Source organism: Gopherus evgoodei, chromosome 6 (genome assembly GCF_007399415.2).
Source record: "Gopherus evgoodei ecotype Sinaloan lineage chromosome 6, rGopEvg1_v1.p, whole genome shotgun sequence".
Lineage (NCBI taxonomy): Eukaryota > Metazoa > Chordata > Testudines > Testudinidae > Gopherus > Gopherus evgoodei.
In genome coordinates, this window is record NC_044327.1 from 69,130,370 (window position 1) to 69,143,534 (window position 13,165).

Here is a 13,165-nt window from a genome sequence, read left to right on the forward strand (position 1 = left end):
CATTCTAAAAAAACAAAATAAACAACCCCTTCTTTTTCCTGTTCTCTTTCTGAAAAAAAGGCAAGAGACAGCCAGTTGCCATTTTCAAACTACCCATGCTAGTACCATAGCTTCTCACTAGCTGGCAAGTAGGTTTCTTCACATAAATTCCTTTTCGTTTGCTGTCCGATAACAGATTTATATGATGCTGATCTGTCCATGGAAGCATCAGTGGGAGTCTGAGCACAGCAGCTGGCAGTCCATGGTGCTGACAGGGAAAAGAACCAAGAACAGAAGATTTTACTTTTTAAGGTCAGCATCTTCATTTCAGAACTGCAGCAAGAATAATGATTTTTGGTGAAGTTTTAGAAAGTTAATTTGTCCATGTATATGCATCAGCATTGGCAGGGATCCATTGGCAGGAGGAGAAAATATATGTTAAGTAACATTACTGAAGCAAATAGTGCTTTCCATTGGGTATTGTCTGACCAAAATCCCAAATGCTGCATGTTATAAAGTATACTCTCATCTAAAATTGCTACTGCCTATAGATTCCCAACTGAATTGTTTCATTTCTTAACACTCCATTACTTTTATCATGCTATAGCTGTTGTTTATGGGATTTGTGGTCTTCTCTAACTGCATGTTCTATGTTCTCTTCTCTTGACTTTCCCTCACACTGGTGAGGGCGGCTGACAATTTAGGGAAAAACGGCAATGTTTTTCTGGGAGTCCTTGGCACAAACTGTCCAGGAATGTCAGCATACAGTTTCTCAGCTACTGTTTCTCTAGTTGTAGAACACAGTATGAAACAGTCCTACTATGTGGATCCCCTGAGCATTTCAACACATCCTGTTCCCTCTGTGCAGCAGAAACACACTCATTCCCTGATCTGTTGTATTTTCTTGCTCACAGAGGACGGAAAGGCAGTGCATATTATACTCTTACTAACAATGAGTTCTGCCTTACTCCACAAGTCATCTCATTGACTTCAATGGGATAATTTGTGTGGCAAACTTGAGTACATGTGTCAGTCTGGCCTGTAATGAATAATGTTGTTCAATTTCTGAGGGGAATATTCATGGGAAGGGGAAGGGGGGAGAGGGAGAAGAGCCAGTCTAACCTGGAGATAGCATACAGTAATATTTATGTCAAATAACATATTCCAATATTACATTTATGGTACTTGCAAAGCATCTTAGCACAGAATTATTATTAACATTGGTAAAGTTTTGTTTTACAATTAAACAGCAGTAGAACCAGAAAAGCAACAAGCACATACGGATTTTCGTTAATCAATTAACTGAAGTTGCAGTATTTACTTCTAGCCTGCAAATAGATTTTGGACTGGAACCATCAGCATATTTGCATTTTTTTTTGTTGATAAAGCAAAGCAGATGTAAGACTCAGCTTTCAATAAAAATAAAATCTCATTTACAAAGCACCTAATACAGGAATGGGTATGCCACAGGCTGTTTGTATCTCCCAGTGTTCAGAGAGGGGTGAGGGGAATTGGGCAGTATTAGAAAACTGCAAGTCATTTTTATTATTTTAGAACCAAATGTGTGCTGAGAGGATACACTGAAAGGTCCCTGAGACTGAGTTTACATATGGTGTATTGTAGTGTAAAATTTATAAAAATAATACAAACCTGGATTCCAACAAAGACTAGTTCCAACTAGCTGTGGATTTATGAAATGATTAGGCAATTTCATGTAGCAAAGACTGATGACCGATAATGTAGTTTACTTAAATGGCAGTGGATTAGCACTTAAATTGTTTAAAGCTACATGAAAAGCAATCTTCAGTGATCCACAAAAATCTGCTTTTTATAAACCTCATCTTTTATGAGGGATTAAAGGAGCAATGTTTTGACAACATAGTTGATTTACGTGCACTTCATCATTTGTGTATCATTAATCCAAGTTGATTAGTGCCCAAGTTTTCGTGTCTGGTATGTGTGTTTCAGCTATTTACATTTTGGGTGAATGATGCCTCTTTTAATGTGCATGTTGGGGTTCAGGGCTGTTTTGTGTCTTGGATACACATTCTTGTGATCAATCCCATCTATGCCTCAGCAAAGTCAGAGATTTATGACTTTTCAGCACATTTCAGTTTCAGTGCTAATCCATCAACACTGTATAGCTGAAATCTGAAATCAGCATCCTTCAAGATGCATTGGCTTCTCAGGCCAGGCCTCAGGTCCCTGTAGAGAAACAGAGGTGCAACTAGACATTTTTGGATTGAGGATATGTGCTCAAGAAGAATTTCTAGTTGTCACCTTTTTATTCAATGGAGTGACGTGTCATAATAAAATAAAGCTTTTGTTGCAGAAAGAGACCCTATTAAGATTACAATAATAGAATATTACATCCACATAAGAATCATGTACTTTTAAAGCAGAGCTCTATATGAGGTTGTGCACCTTGCAATCTGGTATTTTTACAAAACTTTCACTTTTGCTTGCTATAACAACTCAACAAGTTAAATTATTTATGGCCAGAAAGTGATTTCCCTCTCTCCCCTCCGCAACTAAAAATGTGCTTGAGCTGTCATTTGCAGAAGTCCATTTGCATATAGACTTTCTTCAGAAAGACTAATAAGCTTGGGTTTTCAGAAATTACTAGTGATTTTGGGTGCCTCTAATTTTGTAGTTTGGGAACCCAGTTTAAGATGCCTTAAAGGGAATTGATTGTCAAAGGGTGGGATTTTCTAAAAATTGGGCCCCTTTAGGATCCATTAAGGCACACAGAAATAGAAGCCCCCAAAATCACTATTTATTTTTGCCCATATTACTAGTGTCTAACTTATAGCTGTGTGTGTTGCATCCCCTATTACATTCATTCTGCAGAGAAATAAGTGTAGCAATTACTGTATTTTATCACACATTAAGTGCAAAATACAATAAAATAATTATCCACACTAATTCTACTGTCTTCTCTGACAAATGGCTTCTGCACTGCTTGACATACTGTTTTACTTTAAAACTATTTTACTCTGTCTCTGAATGGAAAATCCAGTTTTAGATAACTGTTTTGTCTGATTCTAGAAAGATTCAGTAATTTCTATTGTACTTAAGTGCTGTCGTTTCCAATGCAAAAATAGACTTTAGAAAAATTCCATATGATTCCCGGCTACTAATATCCCCGACATCCACTGGTTTCCAAAATCAACAATATCACCCAAGAAGGTTGATGCAGCAGGGATCCAATTTTATAGTATCTATTTTCCCAGGGTGTTCATTTTAGTTGTCCTGTTCGTTCCTAATATTTCCTATAGAGTTCTCTGTGGTTTTCAGTATCCTGCTGGCATTATTTCTTCATATATTGCATAGAGTTTAATATACAAAACCATTTCCAAAAGATCAAATCAGCTTGTGTAACACCTCATAGTTGCTTGTATTTTAATACGAGTGATGTGTGTGTTTGTGATTTTTAGAAACTATATAAGTATGATCTTTGGCTCTAAGCAACTTAAATTGTAGTGAGCAGCAGTATGAGGACTAAATGGAAAAAATTTAAGAGTTGGCTTATCTAACCATTTTTGCAGTTTCCTATGTGATACACAAATGAAAATAACATTCTGCTTATTATGCTTCTGAGTCACAATATGATACAAGCAAGGCTCAAAGCTGTCCTTATTCTCTCCTAGCAAAATCTATCATACTCTACATATAGTACATTTCAGATTATCCTCTCTCAGTGGATGTCCTTGACAGCCAAGCAATTAACATATTATAAAAAGGTTAGACTAATAGAAGTCAATAGAACAGGGATCTAGAGGATAGTGTTATGTCACTAGCTGGCATATGAAAGACAGCTATAGACTGAAGGTTCAGTCACTAGTATATTAGAAATTTTGTTTATCTTCCTAATCTCAATTGTACTGATTTAAGTTCTGGGCTTTAAAGAAGTAAAATATTTTCGAGATAGTATTGATATTTTAACTTGTTGCATTTACAATATGATGGGCAAGGTATTAATTTTAAAAAATCTGAATCCTTTCTGTCCAAAAAATATTATTTTACAATACAACCATAGCAGAACATTTATATGGTTGCTGGAGTTTACAAATTAAATTGAAAAATGCAAATTTGACTTTAAAAATTTTCAATATAAAAGCCTACTGAACCCAAATAACTTGAAGTAAATTTACTGTGAAGTACTGTAATAAAGCAGAGAATATTCAGATCATATGTTTTTTTCATATGACAAAAGGGGAGAAGAAGCTTCAGTGTTCAAGTAATCGAAGTATGTCTTCCATTTAATTGTGTGATCTCCCATGCTGGTCACACAAACTCAGCTTTATTAAAAGCAACCATATCAACTCAAAAACAATAAACAAGCAATGAAAATATTTAACCATAAAAAAGAAAAAAATACAAAATAAGGAATTCAAGGGTGTGAAAGAAAATTGCTGAGTTAAATGTGATGAAAAGAAAGGTGGTATAGAATTAAGATGAGGCTCGATATGTTTAAACTTACAATGAAGAACAACAACCAAGGAGGAGCCTAAGAGGCGCAAAACAAGGAAAATCAAACAGCAAACCTAATGCAATTTTGGGGGATGTCCGAGAGAGAAAAATTAAAAAAGGAAACTGTCTTGCAACCCTTACACTCCTGAGTAGTCCTCCTAAGGTCATCAGGATTATGTAAGAGGCTTCAGGACCAGGTTCTTAGGAAAGATACTGTATATGCTTAATGAGCAAGTAATGAATTAAAAGCAGCAAAAAGTCCTGTGGCACCTTATAGACTAACAGATGTTTTGGAGCATGAGCTTTCATGGGTGAATACCCACTTTGTCAGATGTATGTAGTGGAAATTGAATTAAAGGATTTCACTCTTTTACTGAAGTAAACAAGAAAATAAGAATTGCCAAACTAGTGATCCATCTATACCAGTATCCTGTCAGTAGCCGGCTCCAGCGACTTGAGAGGCAGATGCAAAAATCACTACAGTACACAATTAGGAAATGGCCTGCCTATAATGGAAGTTTCTTCCTAACTTCCATCAGTTGATATATATTGTATTCAGATGCAAAGAAGTTAGCATCCAATCATTTGGTGACAGAGGGGCAAGATTTTAGCAAACATATGTTATTACAATTATCACTTTTCACCAGTAGAGTGAGATTCCTAAGGTATATTATTCTGGTTTCTAGAATCTCTTACACATAGGCATGTGTTAACTTTACTTCTCTTTAAACCTAAAATAACTCTTATTTGTCACTCATGTATAATCCTACAAAGTACAGTGGGGACGCATCATGTCTGAAACCAATTATCCACCATTGATTAATGGACGAGGCACCAGAAGAGCTATGGTGAACAAGTGATGGATATCTAATCTGTGGCATGTCTCCGCAGACCTGTAATATTACAATGAGACTGAACTCAGTCTCAGTCCTTAATAAAAGCTCACCCTCTGTTACGTCACTATGTAAAGCAAGGAATTCCTCTAAAACAAGGAATTTATTTAAAGATGAGTTAATGTCTAAGCTAAATAAAAGGTCATGACTGCTGGAGCAACTGTGGGGTGGAATGGAAACTCAAAAAATCCCCTGAATTTTCTTTTTGACCAAAAAGTCTTGCCATTTCATTTTCACCTAGCTACGTGGTAAAGAAGTCCTAGATCTAATTCCAAGCATTCTGCAGATTGCTACACAGACTAATGAAAAGCTTAAAAATCCTGCTGGTTTGATTCTTCTCGCTCCATTTTTACACTGGTGTGACTCCACTGACTTCAGTGTAGTTAGCCCTGATTTACACTAGTGTGAGAGAAACGGGCCCGATATATTGACTTTATTTTATGGCCATATTCTTAGTATTAAAGTGATTTGAATTAAGAGTTTTATAGGCTTTAGGTTGGTTTATAGTATGAATACTGTACTTTCTGTTTTGTAAATGACCTGTTTTGCTCAGTCAAGCTATTTGAAGATTTGAGGGGGAAAAAAGCACATCTCCAGTCTGAAAATATTTGGAACATTTGCTGGCTTCCCATCTAGGGGGTGTGAAAATAGGATGAGCCACCAATGCTGTATTGTTTGCCCACTTTCACTTGACTCACTAGTAGCTCCTATCTGGGACTGGAGATCAATGGGCCAAAGGTGGGAAGGGAGAGGGGCATTCTTGATGGCAGCCATCTTGCTAAAATAGTAAAATGGGTAACCCTTTCAGTCCATTAAGGTGTGTGAGAACAGGTTGTTGATGATGATGATGATTGTTTTTCTTTAATAATGATCATGATATTAACTTGCAGGAATTCTCCAAGAGACATTAAATCCCCAGGCAACTGAAAGGGTAGGAGTTTAGGAGTGACAGAAACAGGAGAGAACACACAAGGAGGTATTCCGCCCATGGGGGAAAAAAAATTATTGAGCAAGTAGCAAGGTACTTACGTTTTAGCAAAAGAATGTCACAATCCAGCAGTTTTACTTTTAGAAAGTGAATAAGGCCCCAGGGATGTTTATTGATTAAATGAAGCTGGTTCTAATTTTCTGTAAAACAGAGCTTCTTAATCAAACCTGATGGGGAGAATGATCAGAACAGCAAATTTTACTAAGTCCAAATCTGGGGTCTTATTCTTACTGTTACATGAATGCCAAGAAGCCCTGATTAGGATTGGATACTATTCTTCTAGGTACTGTACTGTATAAGTGTACAAGAAGATGTAGTTTAAGATGACACATTGCTTCAGATGGGTGTAAGAAACAAAAGTGGACAATGAAGGAAAGAAAAATAGTGTGACAGTGGTTCTCACTGGCAATGCAGCTTACTAGAACTTGCCTATAAAATAAACTTGACATTTCTAGTATACTTCCTGTTAGGTTGTTTATGATTTAATCCACTAAAATTATATTATATTGTAAGTCTCTAAGAATCCTTTACTATTAATCTGTATTAATAGAATAGTTTTAAACTTTTGACATACATGCTATGGGAATATGACAAACTAGCTATGGGAATAAAGGGAAACAAGAAGACTTTTTATCAATACATTAGAAGCAAGAGGAAGACTAAGGACAGGGTAGGCCCACTGCTCAATGAGGAGGGGGTAACAGTAACGGGAGACTTGGAAATGGCAGAGATGCTTAATGACTTCTTTGTTTCGGTCTTCACTGAGAAGTCTGAAGGAATGTCTAGTATAGTGAATGCTTACGGGAAGAGGGTAGGTTTAGAAGAGAAAATAAGGAAAGAGCAAGTAAAAAATCACTTAGAAAAGTTAGATGCCTGCAAGTCACCAGGGCCTGATGAAATGCATCCTAGAATACTCAAGGAGTTAATAGAGGAGGAATCTGAGCCTCTAGCTATTATCTTTGGGAAATCATGGGAGACGGGGGAGATTCCAGAAGACTGGAAGGGGGCAAATATAGTGCCCATCTATAAAAAGGGAAATAAAAACAACCCAGGAAACTACAGACCAGTTAGTTTAACTTCTGTGCCAGGGAAGATAATGGAGCAGGTAATCAAAGAAATCATCTGCAAACACTTGGAAGGTGGTAAGGTGATAGGGAATAGCCAGCATGGATTTGTAAAGAACAAATCGTGTCAAACTAATCTGATAGCGTTCTTTGATAGGATAACGAGCCTTGTGGATAAGGGAGAAGCGGTGGATGTGATATACCTAGACTTTAGTAAGGCATTTGATACAGTTTCGCATGATATTCTTATAGATAAGCTAGGAAAGTACAATTTAGATGGGGCTACTATAAGGTGGGTGCATAACTGGCTGGATAACCGTACTCAGAGAGTAGTTGTTAATGGCTCCCAATCCTGCTGGAAAGGTATAACAAGTGGGGTTCCGCAGGGGTCTGTTTTGGGACCGGTTCTGTTCAATATCTTCATCAACGATTTAGATGTTGGCATAGAAAGTACGCTTATTAAGTTTGCGGACGATACCAAACTGGGAGGGATTGCAACTGCTCTGGAGGACAGGGTCAAAATTCAAAATGATCTGGACAAATTGGAGAAATGGTCTGAGGTAAACAGGATGAAGTTCAATAAAGATAAATGCAAAGTGCTCCACTTAGGAAGGAACAATCAGTTTCACACATACAGAATGGGAAGAGACTGTCTAGGAAGGAGTATGGCAGAAAGAGATCTAGGGGTCATAGTGGACCACAAGCTTAATATGAGTGAACAGTGTGATACTGTTGCAAAAAAAGCAAACTTGATTCTGGGATGCATTAACAGGTGTGTTGTAAACAAGACACGAGAAGTCATTCTTCCGCTTTACTCTGCGCTGGTTAGGCCTCAACTGGAGTATTGTGTCCAGTTCTGGGCACCACATTTCAAGAAAGATGTGGAGAAATTGGAGAGGGTCCAGAGAAGAGCAACAAGAATGATTAAAGGTCTTGAGAACATGACCTATGAAGGAAGGCTGAAGGAATTGGGTTTATTTAGTTTGGAAAAGAGAAGACTGAGAGGGGACCTGATATCAGTTTTCAGGTATCTAAAAGGGTGTCATCAGGAGGAGGGAGAAAACTTGTTCACCTTAGCCTGCAATGATAGAACAAGAAGCAATGGGCTTAAACTGCAGCAAGGGAGATTTAGGTTGGACATTAGGAAAAAGTTCCTAACTGTCAGGGTAGTTAAACACTGGAATAGATTGCCTAGGGAAGTTGTGGAATCTCCATCGCTGGAGATATTTAAGGGTAGGTTAGATAAATGTCTATTAGGGATGGTCTAGACAGTATTTGGTCCTGCCATGAGGGCAGGGGACTGGACTCGATGACCTCTCGAGGTCCCTTCCAGTCCTAGAGTCTATGAGTCTATGAGTCTATGCTGCATAAAATATGCAATTATAAGTACAAACGCTTTTTAAATCAGCTTTATGTATTTTATATTGGTAAAGGTAAATGAAGTATGGGAATTGTGTATCCAGTCCTGTGAAGATAACCTGTTAATCAGTTTTGCATGTTACTATAATAGTAGGCAAATATCATGCACCAAGTTGCGCATATTATAGTAAAAAGAATTACTGGATTTATTTTAACAATCATACAGTGATATATTAGTATTTTAGTTCAAATATGCTGTATTAAGCATTCAAATTCGAGTGTATTTTATAGAGCAAGCTAAATTCCTAAACCTTGCAAATACTCTAGTAGCTTGTCATAATACATCAAGAAATTTATCAAAAAGCAAATGAATGCGGAGAGAGGTTGCTTTAATATAAGATGTTTTCCCAAGTAGAGAGTGACTCAGACCCAGGGCCGGTGCAACCATTTAGGCGACGTAGGCGGTCGCCTAGGGTGCTGGGATTTGGATGGCGCCATTTTCTTCGGCAGCAACCATGGTGGCCGGATCTTAGGCTGCCCCGGTCACCGCCAGCATTTAGGTGGAGGGAGCTGGGGCAGGGGAGCGCAGGGAGGGCTGCCTGCAGAAAGTAAGGTGGAGGTTGCAAGCAGGGGAACTCCCCACCCCAGCTCATGCCTGCCCCGCCTCCTCCCGAGCACGCCATGGCTGATTCACTTCTCTGACCTCCCAGGCTTGTGGTGCCTGAGCTGATTAGTGCTGCAAGCCTGGGAGGCAGGATAAGTGAAGCAGCGATGGTGTGCTCAGGGAGGAGGTGGGGCAGGGGTGAGCTGCTTCACTTCTCTGCCCTCCAGGCTTTCGGCACTGATCAGCTTAGGCGCCGCAAGCCTGGGAGGCAGGAGAAGTGAAGCAGCGATGGGGTGCTCGTGCTCGGAGCAAGGGTGAGCTGGGGCAGGGGGTGCCGGAGGGTGGGGGGTAGGGAGCTGCCGCAAGGGGGGGGGCGCCTCAGGGCAGAAAGGGGTAGCTGCCGAGGGAGGAGAGGGGGACGCAAGGTAGAAGTTTCGCCTAGGGCATGAAACATCCTTGCACCGGCCCTGCTCAGACCAAAGCCCCAAACTGAACAGACCAAAAAGTTTATCTGAATTTTGAAGCTGGAGCCTATCCCTGTAATAGGTCACACAAAAATCCTGGTTCTGGCAACTCAGAATTTTGGGAAATTTTAGGATCCAACAATAAAGGATTGGGACCCATCTAAATACTATTCAGATCAAAACCCCAGATCCTATCCTTCAAAGTTTGGATCTATGATCGCATATTAAAATATTGCAGCAGAAAAAGAAGGGATGTTAAATAAAGTATATTTATATTTAGTATCTGGGATATTTTATTAAATATGCTGCATTAAAAAGAACTACTAATAGTTGTGCCAGGATCAGAAACAATAATGAGATTACTTGATTAGATACAGTTAACATGATGTATTTACTTTCTATAAAACAATTTTTTGCATTGTAGAACTGATAAATGAAATTGTTTTTAATTGTTCACTTTATTAATGTAACTTCTGTTCACCATTCACTACACTTGCCTACACTGTAACTTCTGTTCCATATTGTAATTCAAACCCCATTTTAAAACACTCACTCCATTTTGTAAAAGCTTTCTCCAACCTTCATTTTTGCAAACCCTGCTGTAATCTTATTAGTTTAGTTTAGATGTGTGAATGAGGTATGTATGAATGACGGAATCAACCTCCAGCCCCAGCCTGTCCTGATGAGATAAAGTTCAAATGCCAATGGCTGAAGACCTAGACAACAGCCCTAAACAAAGTAAGAAGTATCCACCCTAAAAAGAAAAAGACAACGGAAGGAAGATCAAAGCCAGGTTCAAGGCTGAAAGTCACGCCTGCAATTGATGGGTGATCAATCTAAACCCAGAGGCAGCGTGACACAGCAAGACCTATAGACGTTGAATCCAAACTAAAAGCCTATAAAAAAGAAGGGTGAGATGAGACTCTGGGTAACATTCTGCTGCCAACATGGAAGGACATAAGTGCCTGCCCAACAGAGATCCAGCTTGTCCTTGTGCCCGGCTTTCCTGGCCAGTCAGCTGCCACAAGCTATGAACCCAAGCTACAAAATCAAGCTATGAACTTAAGCTATCTTCAGGACTGGTAACTATGCGGCAGCTGCAGAACATCTGGTGTGTGTGTGTGTGTAGGTATTAGGTATTGTGTGTGTGTAAGAATTAAGATATTTATTAGTCATAAATCAAATTATCATAATAAATGTGGCATCTTTGTCTTGTCCCCTTTAATAAGATCCTGCTGGTTTTTACTGGTCTAATATAATTGGTATAACAGCATTTTGTTTGCATTTTTCTTATCTTTTTTCTCATTTTTGTTGCTTGGATCCTATTTTGTTTTAAATAAATATTATATATTATAGATTTAGCTAGAAGTTGATTACTGTGCAAGGGAAATGTTCAGATGTCTATGGATACTAGAGGTATTTCTGTATCTGAGCTTTCCGAACAAGTGTATTTCCATTCTTAATGTTGCCAAATATTGCAATTTTTTCATGATTCTCACAATATTTATTTTTTTTCTTAAAACCCTGGAATCATGCCATTTCATGATAATCTCAGCTTTCATTGAAGTGGAAAAAAGCTTGAAAATGTGATCTAAGTATACTCTAAAGGCTCATAAACCAATAGGCAAATAAAAACAAATACACCTCTACTCTGTGATAATGCCACTCAGTATAACACAAATTTGGATATAACGTGGTAAAGCAGTGCTTCGGTGGCTGGGTTGCATGCTTCCGTGGATCAAATCAAGTTTGATATAATATGGTTTCGCCTATAATGCGATAAGATTTTTTGGCTCCCAAGGAAAGTGTTATATCGGGGTAGAGGTGTCACAACTTTTAAGTAAATCTTATGATTTTGGGTGGGGGTGGAGCATGCCTCCTGATTTTTGAACACTTAGGCTTGGCAATATGGCATTCTGCTGATTTGTCATTCCCAGAAGTACTGTTGTGAAAGTGGTATTCCCAGGCATCACAGCATTAGAGATCTTTTATTAATGATTTCCTTTGTTAAAAATTTCCCAGAATTAGTGCCTTCCAGAGATGTTCTTTTTAAATAATCCCCGGAAAGTACTAGTCTCAACTTGGCATTTAGTCAGTTTTAAAAAGAGAGTTAAAGTAGTTTCAGGCAGTATACTTGCCCCTGAGGCCTTGGCTACACTGGTGCTTTACAGCGCTGCAACTTTCTCGCTCAGGGGTGTGAAGAAACACACCCCTGAGCGCAGCAAGTTACAGTGCTGCAAAGCACCAGTGTAAAAAGTGCCCCAGCGTAAACAGTGCCCCAGCGCTGGAAGCGCGGCTCCCGGCACTGCAAGCTAATCCCCACGGGGAGGTGGAGTACTTGCAGCGCTGGGAGAGCTCTCTCCTAGCGCTGACGCTGAGACCACTTCAAAGTGCTGCCGCAGGAGCTCTCCCACAACAGCACTGTACGGCTGCAAATGTAGCCATACCCTGAAGTCTCCCACATAATGTTTTTGTGGTTTTACAAATATACTTTTTCTGGTATGTTTTTTCTTTCTCCACTTGCTGTGAGACACAGGCAGGGGAAACTGCCTATTTAGGGAGAGATAGTGACAATGATTTTACACAAAATGCTGCAAACTCACAAAGTAAACAGTATTTTTTTCCTCTAATCTCTTTCAATTCCAATATTGTCAGGAATTATTTGTAACAAAGTAGATAATGTTTCTTTAGACAGATATGATTTAAAAAAAAATTTATTTTAAAGATGGCGGGTCCTTTTTAATATTGAAGGAAGAAGGATCAAAGATGTTAAGTGACAAGTCACTTAACCTGTCTGTTTCAACTGCTCTGCTAGCAAAACAAAGGTAATATAACCATGCGACATATGAATTATATTGTGAAACTGGTTTGTCAGTGGCACAACTAAAGGAATTTTTCATAAATAAGGGCTGTTATTGATGTTCACAGTAGTTCAAAACATAGGTGTTGTTTTTAGGGACAATAATGGAGTAGGTATTTTTTTTACAGTTTATTTAGACCAGCTATTTAATTCCATTCCAGTTTCACTCCGACTTTCATACAGAGTTCAATTCTCTCTGGTGCAGAGGGCTGGTTTGAGTTGTATTTCAGCCCTTTAATGAGTAAATGGGACTTGCGGTGGCCCTCTGCATGAGAGAGAATTTGACCTAGATTCTATTTAGATAGAGCTGAATAGTCAGTGACTAAAGTTCTCCCATTGAACCTATTCCCATTTTTTTAGAGACTCCTTAAGGCCTGAATCTGCCAAATAGTCTTGAAAGTCCCTGAGGAGTTGAACTGGAGAGGTTCTGCACCGTCTCTTCTCACCAAGCAGTACAGATTCTAGGGGTCTTAAGTAATTT